Here is a 13,351-nt window from a genome sequence, read left to right as displayed (position 1 = left end):
TTCATTTGTAAAATGGGCAGAATGTTCCTTAATCTACCTCTCTAAGTGGCTTAAAGGAAATAATTTTGTGAAACTGCCTTATAAAAATGATGAGATATGAAAATATTATTAATATGATGACCAAGTTTTTGGAGTTAACTTTTTTCCCTCTGGGGAATAGTATTTTTTCAACAGTAGTTCAGTGGTTCCCTTTTGCTGAAGGTAGTGGCATTTCTCTCTTTTTTTTTTTTTTCTGAATGACTCAGTTGGCACTTATGAGCTATCTTGTAGGTTTTCTTTTTTTCTTTTTCTTTTTTTTCTTGGCACCTCAACTCTGTTTTAATCTTTTCAAGAGTAAGGACCCAATTTTAAACCTTGTGGGCTACATGCTGAGATCTCACAGGAGGGGCTGAAGGGGAAATCCTCCCTGGGGCACCATACTTAGTGTGGGAAGGGCCAGGGTTGTGGAGTGGAGCAGAGATGGTCTTCAGAGAGAAGAGGAAAGAAAAACAGGAACTTTGATGACATGGAGAAATTCTGAGATGTAGGGGAATATTGAGGGGCTTCCATGGACTTGCCTTGATCTTAGTAAGAAAGAAGGCCAATAAGATGAGGGAAAGAGAGTAGAAGGGAGTTGGGATCTTAGGGGCTATATATCAAAGTGTCATGTTAACAGAATAACTATCATATAGCTGACACTAAAAAAGTTTCTTAACTTTGAGATGAGTAGAAAATATTATTTTGTTATTTCATTATTCATGTCATATAATATTAGCATAGATAATAACATATATAATAATAGTAACAGCATGTATTAGGTACTTATGTCATATGTTTTGAACTTTACACCTATCCTTTGATTTAATACCGAGAACAGCCTTACTAAGTAGATGTTATGATTATCTTTATTTTAAATATGCGAAAACTGAAACTTTGGAAGGAAGTTCTGAAACACTATTGTGGGGCATAGAGTATCAAGTTTAGTAAGGAAAAGAAAAATGATTATAAGAGAGAATCGAGGGTCCAACTGAAAATAGATGGCATGAGTTTAAGACAAAACTCTCAGCACAATTCCATGTTTACCTCAGCAATGTTCTGCAACTTGGAGCAGTTGGTTGAGCTGACTGAGACTTAGAATACAATGGTTAGGAAAACATCAACCTCTTTGCGTTCCACGTTGGACTTAATGACTATGAATCATGTCATATAGAGGAGGCAAGTTTTTCAGTGGAGATAGGAACAACTGAAATATGTTCTTCAGCCTAGTGGAGACAAGTAATTGTCATTGGCCGGTGAGTGTTTCAGATACTTCAAAGCATGGGTTGTGCTTTACCCCGCCCTCTCTAGCTAAACTCCTTGGCTAATGGCCTGCATGATCTTAACTTCATTCCAGAAATACTGGTTAAGAGGATTCGGGACAGGCCATTTGGAGGCTGGTGAACCTGACAACCTACACAACCTACATTTGCAAAGCCCAGTTATTTTCTGACTAATGGGTCCGAAAGAGGTGGCAGAAGAGGAGAGAGAAATCTTCACCAAACAAACAGCTGGGCCATCTGGGTGGAGTTGCTTAAGGTAGTCACAAAAAAAGATCACATCATTTACCTCTCATTTAACAAGGGCAGGGCAGGGATACCAGCTGTGAGACACTTCTGCTCCGGGAAAGGTAGGAGCATTTGTACAATCTTTCCAGTAGAGCGGAAGGGGGACATGGGAGTAGAAGTTGGATTGTTGGGTCATGAAGCAAATAGGTATCTTTTTATTCTAATTAACTTGAGAAAGAAAGAATTTGGTATTGTATCAACCCAGCACTTAAACTTTTTGCCTTCATTGTATAAAAACTGTTTGTGAAAATTGTGCCACTATGACTTATTTTTTGATCCAGATAATGGAGCATTCTCTAAAGGGAGAAGATGAAATGACTAGGAGGTTCAGAATAGTGTCAATCATCAGGAAAGAGGGTGGCCCTGTTGGCCTGGGGGTGAGGGGAGAGGCTCTGACAAAGGTGCTCAGTCCCCAGCCAGGCTGCATGTGGTTCTTTTCTACCTGGGTCCGCCTGAAAAGACACTACCAGATTGATTTGGGGGGTATCCTGGGCAGTGAGACTTTTGAAAGTGCATTGGTTGATTCTAATGCACAATCCAGTTGAGAACCACTGTTTAGGGAGCAGGGCGCCTGAATCATGAAATAAAAAGAGGCTTTTTATGGGAAAGGCTCTCTATCTCTCTTCTTTAGCACCAGGAAAGGAATTAGTATTAGTGATAGGAAGTGACGGGGAAGCCAATGGGGGCTCAAAGGAAAGAAAGCTTTGATGCTTGGTACTGAAATGGAAGTGGCGTGGTAAGTGGAGGAGCCCCTGACGCTGGAAATGATCAAGGAGAAGGTGGACAACCATTGACTGGGAAGGCTGAACTAGCCCAGTGATGGCTAGATAGTGTCAGGAGGACTGGAAGCAACCTCAAGTCCCTTTCCCTTCACTCAGGGCAGCTTGGTTTTCTCTCTTTTTCTGTATTGGGTTGGGTTTCCCCATAAAGATTTCCTTTGAAGAAAGAGTCTGCTCAAAAAAACTTTTAAAACCACATAACTAGTTGACCTTTGTGGCTATTACCAATCTGAAGTTCTGTAGCATTAAATCTTCTTTGATGTTTTCTAAGAAACCAGGCTAGTGATTGATCCATTCTTCCTAAGGCCAAGGGGGAAAGGAAGGAGAGCTTAGAAGGGTGGAAAGCATGAGTAGAAGAGTGGAGAATTCTCTTAGCTGAGGGCCAGGGCAGGAGCCCTTAACCCTGTCTAGGCTTGGAACCACCTGGGAACTTTTCAGTAAGACACCCTCCCAAACCAGTGATATCAGTCTCTGGGGATGGTGCCTGGCATGGGTATTCATGAAATGCAGCAGAGTTGAGAACCACTGGCTTAATAGATGGGCACTGAGGAGAACTCTTTTTATACATTGAGGCCAAACATGTTAGACAACCACGAACATGGCAGTTCTTAAATTTCAGGTGCACCAGAATCACCTAGACTTGTTCAGACAGATCACTGGGCTCCACCCCCAGAGTTTCTGATTTAGTAGGCCTGTGATAAAGCCAAGAATTTGCATTTTTAACAAGTTCCAGGTGATGCTGACACTGCTGATCTGGGGAACCACACTTTGAGAACCACTGCTTTAACAATAGGAATTTACTCTTGACCTTAAAAACAACTCCCTAACATTGGCAAGCGATTGATAGTGTGCACCCTTGATGATATGATATGATGAGAATGGCACTTTGCCTCTGTGGTCTCCCTCCCATCAAGTACATTAACTCAGTCTAATCATGAGTAAAACATCAGACAAAACCCAATGGAAGGACATTCTACAACATACCTGACAAGTAATCCTCAAAACTATCAAGGTCAGCAAAGCTAAGGAAAGTCTAAGAAACTGCCACAGCTAAGAGGGGCCTAAGGAGACATGACTACTAAATACAATGTGGTATCCTGGATGGAATCCTGGAATAGAAAAAGCACATTAGGGGCAGGGTGCAGTGACTCACACCTGTAATTCCAGCACTTTAGGAGGCTGAGGCAAGCAGATCACTTGAGGTAAGGAGTTTGAAACCAGCCTGGCCAAGATGGTGAAAATACGAACATTAGCTGGGTGTGTTGGCGGGCGCCTGTAATCCCAGCTACTTGGGAGGCTGAGGCAGAAGAATCGCTTAAACCCAGGAGGTGGAGGCTGCAGTGAGCCGAAATCATGCCACTGCACTCCAGCCTGGGCAACAGAGTGAGACTCCATCTCAAAAAAGAAAAAGGAAAAAAGGAAAAAAAAAAGGGAAAAACTGAGGAAATAATGTATCAATACTGATTCATTGGTCGTGACAAAGGTACCACATTGATGTAATATGTTAACAATAGGGGAAACTCAGTATTAGGTAGGGAGCTCTCTGTACCATTACTGCACTAATTACATTAATTCTGTAATTTTAAAACCATTCTAAGATAAGCAGTTTATTTGAAAAAAAAAAAAAAAATAGAACTTTCTGACTGCTAAAATACAGACCATTCCTGATTGTGGTTATGGAGGAGGTGTCTTCAAAAGCATCAAGGAAAAAATATCAAATAATTGTATTTGTTTGAATGAAGACTTATCTGGATATAGGAGGTGAGTTACATAATATACCTTTATCTCTTTTTCTATGTGCTTGTGTGACTCAGATGACTGTGTGACTTTGAAATAATTTTTAAGGGTTATACTTTACATATACATATAGCATATATGTATTATACATAATACAAATATAATATACATATGTATATCAGTATACTTACGGCTGGTATGAAAGATAAGGTAGCTAGCTGATGCCCCTCAGTTTATTAGGATGCAGCCATGCAGTGGGAATACAATTTTAATTAGAAAAGGTACCTGTGGTAATGACTTAATATTCTTGGTAGAAGTTTTCAACCTTTTGATTAGGCCTATCTGGAAACCATCACAATGGTGGTCTTTCTCTCTCTTCTTTTGTTTTGCAGTTCCAAGAGAACCTGCTTCAGGTGGTCTAAATGAAATAGAGTCCAAGTCCTGTGCTTACGTAGTATTTAGCTGCTGGTTTATAGTTATGGATGACCTTATTTCATTGGCTTAAAGAGTGCATTTCATAAAATTCCTCACTTATTGATTCAAATTTTTTTGTTTTGTTTTGTTTTGTTTTGTTTGAGACGAAGTCTTGCTCTGTTGCGCAGGCTGGAGTGCAGTGGCACAGTCTCGGCTCACTGCAAGCTCTGCCTCCCGGGTTCACGCCATTCTCCTGCCTCAGCCTCCTGAGTAGCTGGGACTACAGGCACCCGCCACCATGCCGGGCTAATTTTTTGTATTTTTAGTAGAGACGGGGTTTCACCATGTTAGCCAGGATGGTCTCGATCTCCTGTCCTTGTGATCTGCCTGCCTCGGGCTCCCAAAGTGCTGGGATTACAGGCATGAGCCACCATGCCCGGCCTGATTCAAATTTGAATATATCCGTGGAGCACTGTGTGCTCACGGCGGGTGAGGGTAGAGGTGAGAAGACCCAACAACTCTCTGGATATCCACATGTGTTAACCAGCCAGGCATTTACATTGTTTCCCTAACTTGGCTTCAGTTCCCCTCAGCCTTTTGAGTGTTGGTCACTGATCGTGGTTATGGAGGAGGTGTCTTCAAAAGCATCAAGGAAAAAATATCAAAATTTGCCGTGGTGCCCAGCATGGTTCAAGATCATAAGTGTCAAGCACATCAGGTAAGGAAGATAATAATAATTCAAGGGCAAATGAATTGCCCCATGGACAGTGGATTACAGTATGCTACAATGGATTTGTTTGGACCATTTATCTTTTCTTTTGAATTGACTTAACTGTACATTTGTAGGAGATAAGCAGGAAATCAGAAGCACTCCTAGGGATTGGCACTGGTCTAAATGACAGCTCTAAGGAGAAGCTTAGATACCAGATTCATCTTCCATCCAGGCAGAAGCTCCCCAGGGATAAAACTGCAAGGTTAAATGTGAAACTCAAATTTGAAGCAAAAGCCTCTCCTCTTCTGCACTTCTTTTCTTCCTAAATTGAGCAGTAATACTAGAAACGAGTCAATTGAACCTTAATAGCTCCTCTGGGGTACCAGGCATCATTCTAATGAACTCGTTTCATCCTCACAGAGGCACAGATAAGGTATGTAACTTGCCAAAGCTCACACTGCTTGGAGTAGAGTCAGGATTCTAATCTGGCTTGTATGACTCCAGAGCCCACGTTCTAAACCATTAGGCTTATTCTGCCTCTCTTGGAGAAGACACAAGAAGTCCCAATCTTGGCTAGCCTGGCTAGTCCCAGAGACCTCCACAGCTAAACAAGGTGTAGAAATAGAATGTCCCGTCACTTAGCTATACTTCTGTCCTTCCCGCCTTCTACACAACTACCATTACCATTGCCATCAGCAACTGGTAAATATTGATGGAGCTTCTTTTCTTTGCCAGGCACCATAGATACAAAAATTAAAAAAAAAAAGAGACTGTAATCTTGACCTCAGGAACTACAGAGGAGATAGACATCCAAGCAAATATGCCAACAAAATCCCAAATGGGGTCTAGTAAGAGCCAAAAATGGTATAGCCAGATGGGCAGGGACTCGCCTTGCTTCAGGGACAAATTTGCAGTTGTGATGAATTCCTTTCATTCTTAGCTTTCCTCCTATTACTTCCCTGATTTATTTTACTTACAAATGACACGTCTAAATGGCAGAGACTTGAAGTTCTCTTGATGAGGTGCTGAGATGTTTAGAAGGGAGGTATCCTGTTTAACCAACAGATCATTTATAGATAAAGAGAGGCTCTAACTTAGCATACACTTCATCTATTTCCTTCCCCCAAGAAAGACAGGATATTTACATCTTCTCCATTCCTTCTTCCAGGGCAGGAATCTTCTGTTCCATATGCAACATCTTCTGGCAGCCTTGTCCTTTTTCTGTCCTTGTCGACTACAATAACAAACAGCTGTTGCCAAGGCATTGCTGTTGACGTGGTACCTTTGAAACCTCCCTCCTGTTATGGAATAAGCCTCTTCCAGATCATGGATCATTATCATCTAGTCTGACAAGCAGCCTTGTTGCCACGGAGACCCGAAGGGATCAGGCGTGGCATTTGCCTGCATCATCACCCCCTCCAGGGGAACAACAAGGACTCTTCTGTGCGTCATGCGTGGCTGTCCTGGGGCTGGCTGCCACCAGACTTTTCCTGAGGGTAAAACCTAAACAAATGATCAGCTGCAGATAATATCAAGACCTCTGTTTGATATGTTAATAGTGACAGCCATATTTCCACAATTAACAATGAGGTGGGAAGAAAACACTGTAGTCACCAGACTTGGGAGGAGAGGGTTTGTATTCACATAAACACAACCTCACGTCACTGCTTGCCACCACAAAGGGCTCTGTTCACTGTTTTGTTCTCAAAGATCATCCTTGTGCTCATCCTCTGATCTTGAATTTCTACATAACTTTCTCAGTTTATATGCCCTGTGGCAAGTGCAACAAGCACTGTTTCCTGTTTCTAAACTTGTAGAAAATCATCTATACATCTTACAGTTGTCAGTTTTAACCAGATAACTGTGGCACTTTGTTGCTGCTTTTTTATCTTTAGCTTAGGTTAACAGGACCCTGGAAGTAAAGTTGTTGATTTATTCAATAGAGTATTCTCAATTAATTTGGCTAGATTTCTACATGATGATTCAAAATCTAAAAAAGTAGAAATGCATGCTTATATGTCTAAGGCCTGAAAAATTGGTGGTGACATCCCAAAATAAATGAAGATTTTAAAACAATAAATGATTTTTTTTTTTTTTTTTTTTTTGCTTCTGTGCTTGGGGAGAAGCAATGAAGGAAACATCAATGTTGCTTTAAGGAGTGAGGACCCCCAAAATAAGAATACATAATTATGGCAGATAGGGCATTGTTCAGAATTGATGGGGCTGGTGCACACACAAACATTTTAATAGTTCTAATACTTTGTGTACACTCTTGCGATGAAGTGATGACTTCATTAATTGAATAATATTTATGCAATGCTACTATGTGCTAGCTATAGAACTAAGCTTAGTCTCTTAAGATCTTAACATTCTGAAACTATTAAAATGTATAATCACCATTTGTAAAAGTAAAATATACTAATCTAATAATTTGGAATGTACATTACAGTAAAAAAAAAAGCAGAGGAACATCCTGTAAAATCACTGAGAGATAACCACCACTTACAGAGCGAAGTATATTCCTGCTTTTCGTGGATTGTGTGTGCGTATATATATGTTTAAACAAAGCTAACACTATACTGTTTTTATAATTGGCATTTACTTTTTTCTTTTGCTCAACTTTATATCATAACCACTTTCCCACATCATTACAAACTCTTCGTAAGTAATCTTACTAATGGTTATGTAATATTTATCTTATTTGTAACAAATACTATCTTTTTTTTTCATCAACACACTGCATGGATAACAGATTTATTTTTTTAAGTCAAAAATCTTTCTTGGCTACACTAACCAATGTTTTTGGTTTTTGTTTTGTTCTGTTTTGAGACAGAGTCTCACTCTGTCGCCCAGGCTGCAGTGCAGTGGTGTGACCTCGGCTCACTGCAACCTCCTCCTCCTGGGTTGAAGTGATTCTTCTGCCTCAGCCTCGCAAGTAGCTGGGATTACAGGCATGTGTCACCATGCCTGGCTAATTTTTGTATTTTTAGTAGAGACGAGGTTTCACCATGTTGATCAGGCTGGTCTCAAACTCCTGACCTCAAGTGATCCACCCGCCGCAGCCTCCCAGAGTGCTGGGATTATAGGTGTGAACCACCACACCTAGCTACTAACCAATGTTCTTTAGAAAAGTTAACCTCATTCGTGTTTGGGGATGTCACTCCCGTTCTCTTGGAGATACAAGCACACACACACCACCACCCTTGGAGCCTGACAGGCCCAGACCATAGATGTGTGTCCATCACGATGACCATTCCTCATTCCCTTGTGGGTCCTCCTGATGGGCCAGGCCTTCATGTCTTTACTGATGAATTCAAGACACAGCACTTAGGATTCAGTGTCCCTCAACACCGCCACATAGCCATCCTCCCATGTGGGAAGCCTCTGCTTCCTGGTGGTGGGTCACTCCCTAACACCACTATGAGCACCTAATATGTGTCAAACACTGATCTAGAATAGAAGCCAAACACAAGACAAATAAAATTCTTTTTTTTTTGAGAGAGAGTCTCACTCTGTCACCCAGGCTAGCAATCTTGGCTCACTACTACAACCTCCGCCTGCCAGGCTCAAGAAATCCTCTCACATCAGCCTCCCAAGTAGCTGGGACCACAGATGTGCACCACCACGCCCAACTAAATTTTTGTATTTTTGATAGAGATGGGATTTCAGCATATTGGCCAGGCTGGTCTCGAACTCCTGGCCTCAGGTGATCCTTGGCCTCCCAAAGTGCTGGGATTACACGTGTGAGCCACCACGCCCATCTGCAAGGTGGATATAATTCTTACCATTGCAGAACTTACAGTCTTGGAGGAGATAAGCATTTAATCAAGTAATTATGACATTTGCTACAGGAGTGCATAGCAGAGGGGACTTAACCAGAGGAGGTGACATTTAAACTAAAAACGTGAAAAACTTGTGAAATTAATCAGAAGAAGAGGAGGAAAGCAACTCCACTATGTTTCCTGCTAGGTCTCATCTTCCCAACAGATGCTTGGACTCTCTTCATCGCGTCTTTGAAATACGAGGACACTCTTAATTTAGGTCAAATTTTTTTCCTCCTGGACTTGCAATATGTTGTTTCCTTTTTCTGGAACACATTATGATACTTCCTTGAAACAGCAAGATTCTTTTACTCCCATTGTTTCTGCTTCTTGAAGTATTAATCAGAATACTTCGTCTGCCATCCCCTTCTTCTGGTTACTTTCACACAGTTTTCACGAGTTAGTTTAAATGTCACCCCCTCTGGTTAGGTGCCTCTGCTATGCATTCCTGTAGCAAGTGTAATAATTACTTAATTCAATGTATATCTCCTCCCAGCCTACAGTTCCTCCCAGTATTGGAAGGATAAGAAGCATATCTGGTTTGTGTTTGGTGTCTGTTCTAGCTCATTGTTTGACACATATTAGGTGCTCAAAAAATATTGAAATGAATAGTAGGCATTTAGGGTGCTTCCGTTTTTTTTGAAAATAAGCAATGATGAAATGAACATCTTTTATGCATGATGTCCATATTTTGGAATTTTTAAATTACTTTCTGACGATAAGTTCTTGAAAGTAGAATTACTAGGTCAAAGGATACAAACACTTCGAGTCCTCTTGGGAAACAGCACATTGCTTTCCAGAAAATTTTATACTCCTGCAAGCAGTTTATGAGATTTCCTGTTTCATTGTGCTCTTATCAACATGATTAGGCAAAGAAATTATTTTTGCTAACTTGACAGTAAGAAAAATTACTCTACTGCTGTTTCAATTTTGCCTTTGTTAAGTAACAAGATGAACATTTTCCATCTGTTTTTTATTTATTTATATTTGCTCTATTGTGAGTTGTCTCGTGTCCTTTGCCCATTTCTATTCTGAAATCTTCATGTTTTTCAAATCAATTTTATAAGCTCTATGTTTCAGAAAATATTAGATGATTATCTCTTTTTTTTTACTGTAGATTTTTCTATGTAGATATTTGTATTTTAGTCTGTGCCCTTGTTAATGTTCAGAAGTTTACGATTTTTCTGTGGTCAGGTCTGTTATCATTTCCCATGGGATTTTTTACATGACAAACTCACAGTGCTCTTCACCAGCAGTGATTAAAGAAATATTCAGCTATTTTTTTTGGCATGTATACAGTTTTATTTCTTTGCCTGTGTGTGTGTGTGTGCGTGCGCGCACGTGTGGTATGTGTGTGTGCATGTGTGTGTACTTGTGTATGTGCATTTATGTGCGCATGTATTTGAGTCTCATCCACTGATAATTTAATTTGTCATTTGGCAGGAGGGGAGGGTTTTCTTTTGCTAAAAGTACCGACCAATTGTCTCACCGTGATTTGTAGATTTTTTGTTTCCCAATGATCTCAGGTGTCTCTTTCCACAGACTTTGAGAAGGCACAGTACCTTCTTCTGCTTCCATTCTTCTCCGCACTCATCCCCCTGGCTCTGGGTGCCTCTGTTCAGCAGCAACTTCTTTGAAGTTGAACTCTGAGCACCTAAGGAAAGCTTGAGATCTGAAACAGTAAAGGCACAGGGCATTTGCATGAAAGCCCACCAGGCTAATTTGGCCATGTTTCTAAGTGTGTCTTTCTGGCATTATCAGAGCACAGCTTTAGTTTGTCTGGCATTGGACCTTTTTTAAAAATGTGTAGCCTATGAATAGATGACTGCTAAAAAGTAAGTGCCATGGCAAGAGACAGATTATCTAGTGTTCCTAGATAATCATTTGAATGTTCAGGAGATCCAAGTCTCTATGGTGATAGTTTCTTCTTTTACACAACATCGCAGAGTTGTACAAAAGGGGGAATGCCAGTTTTAACTAAGACAAGAGCCAACCAAGTGTTTCCTTCACAGGAAGCCACTAGCCACGTACTCAGAACAGTGGGGGAAAGAGACATCTTTATATTAAGTTAATTTGCTCTTGCTTGCTTTCTTGTTCACCTTCTTGCTCACCAGCTTTTGACTCAGTTACAATATTATAGTTCTTGCAAGTTGGTCTCTGAGAAAATCAGAGTCACAGAATATAACTTCTCAAGTTGTAAAGCATTGTCAATACTAATTTGATGCATTTTCCATAAATCAATATTGGAAACAGAAACAGGTGATTATTTGTATATTTCAAGAAGCAGAAAACAATGGGAGTAAAAGAACCTTGCTGCTTCAGGAAAGCAGCATAATTTATGTCAGAGTGCTACAGGATTGAAATGGAAACATTTTAATTCCTGTGCCCTGCCCCCAAAATGTGGATACGTATTTTCCAAAACTGATGAATTCAACCTTTATCTAGAACTCAAATATAACGTCCCTCCCCAAGCCAAATCTTAGACAAATGTAATTAATATTCTTTTTTATTTTTTAAATTTTTATTTATATATTTATTTTTTTTAGACGGAGTCTCCCTCTGTCACCCAGGCTGGAGTGCAGTGGTGTGATCTCGGCTCACTGCAAGCTCCGCCTCCCGGGTTCACGCCATTCTCCTGCCTCAGCCTCCTGAGTAGCTGGGACTACAGGCCCCCGTCACCATGCCTGGCTAATTTTTTTGTAGTTTTTAGTAGAGACGGGGTTTCACTGTGTTACCAGAATGGTCTCTATCTCCTGACCTCGTGATCCGCCCGCCTTGGCCTCCCAAAGTGCTGGGATTACAGGTGTGAGCCACCGAGCCCGGCCTAAAATTCTTTTTAAAAAAATCTATAGAAATGTTTACCTCTGGCTGTGTGTTAGGGGAAAGGGGTTACGTTACAGGTATTTAGAATGTCCTAAGGTGTTGTAGGTTTATTAGCAAGTAATAGATAACAAGTAGCAGAGAGACCCTCACCTTAAAGAACACAGAGCCTCATCTCCAGCTCTACTCACCCAGTCCCATCTCCCTTACCTGCTCTTCTTTTCCTTTTTGCCACCATGCTTATCCTCCTCTAACATGCTATTATTTCACTTATTCTGCTTATTGTCTATTTTCTGTCTTCTTCTCCCTGAGGACAGGGATCTTACCTGTTTTATGCACTAACGTATTGTGAGTGCCCAATACCATGTCTGGCACATGACGAGGCACTCTGTCAATATTTGTTGAGCTCAATTTAATCAACTCTCATCCCTGAAAAGAGCAGGGTTTTGATGAGGTGGGGAGTCATTCTGCTTAATGATGTCATGCAGGACCTAGCTCTTTATAACTCTATTTTTTTTTTTTTTTTTTTATGTTGGCTCTATCCTAAGTCAGGCTCCTTCTGTGATTCCTAGATGACTCTTGCTCCTTATTCAAATACAGTAAAAGGGACAGAGGGACTTCATCTTGTATTCCAAAGCAGAGATCCTGAGACTCACGCTGAACAAATGGGCTTAGGTCACAGTCACTGTGGCCGGGGTTGATAAAACATGCTGATGGCTTATCTCAGGCCACGTGTTCCCTTCTTGCCACTCAGATGGAATTATTCTCAGGTATTGTACGGATCCCCAAACAGAAATCGAGGGGCTGCTGGAGAGGGAAACATGGAGAATGGATGTCCACACTATTTGACAAGCAAGAACAGGTTAATCAGTTAAAAGTTTACCATTACAGGCCAGGCGCAGTGGCTCACGCCTGTAATCCCAGCACTTTGGGAGGCTGAGGCAGGTGGATCACCTGAGGTCTGGAGTTTGAGACCAGCTGACCAACATGGTGAAACCCCATCTCTACCAAAAATAAAAATATGAGCTGAGCATGGTGGTGGGCACCTGTAATCCCAGCTACTTGGGAGGGTGAGGTAGAAGAATCGCTTGAACCCGGGAGGCGGAGGTTGCAGTGAGCCAAGATCGCACAATTGCACACCAGCCTGGGCAAAAAGAGCAAAACTCCTTCTCAAAAAAAAAAAAAAAAAAAAGGAAAAGTTTACCATTACAAGCAAACAGAATTTGGAAAATCCCCTCCCCATTCTACCTAGTCTATGTGACTAGAGATGAGGTTAGACTCAGTTTAGGAGGCTAGACTGAGTTAATATTCTTTGTGGGACAAATTTGAGATTTCCTAAGAGTGGGAGGAATCTCCTAAGAGAATTCAGGAGAGAGCAACCAAACAAGATGCTGACCTTAAGAATCAAGAGATTGTTGCCTCTTCACTTTTCCTGTGGATATAACTTACCAGAGTTTACTTGCTGAGTACAACAGACACTGCTTC

Source organism: Pongo pygmaeus, chromosome 5 (assembly GCF_028885625.2).
Source record: "Pongo pygmaeus isolate AG05252 chromosome 5, NHGRI_mPonPyg2-v2.0_pri, whole genome shotgun sequence".
Lineage (NCBI taxonomy): Eukaryota > Metazoa > Chordata > Mammalia > Primates > Hominidae > Pongo > Pongo pygmaeus.
Note: the sequence above shows the minus strand (reverse complement) of the source record.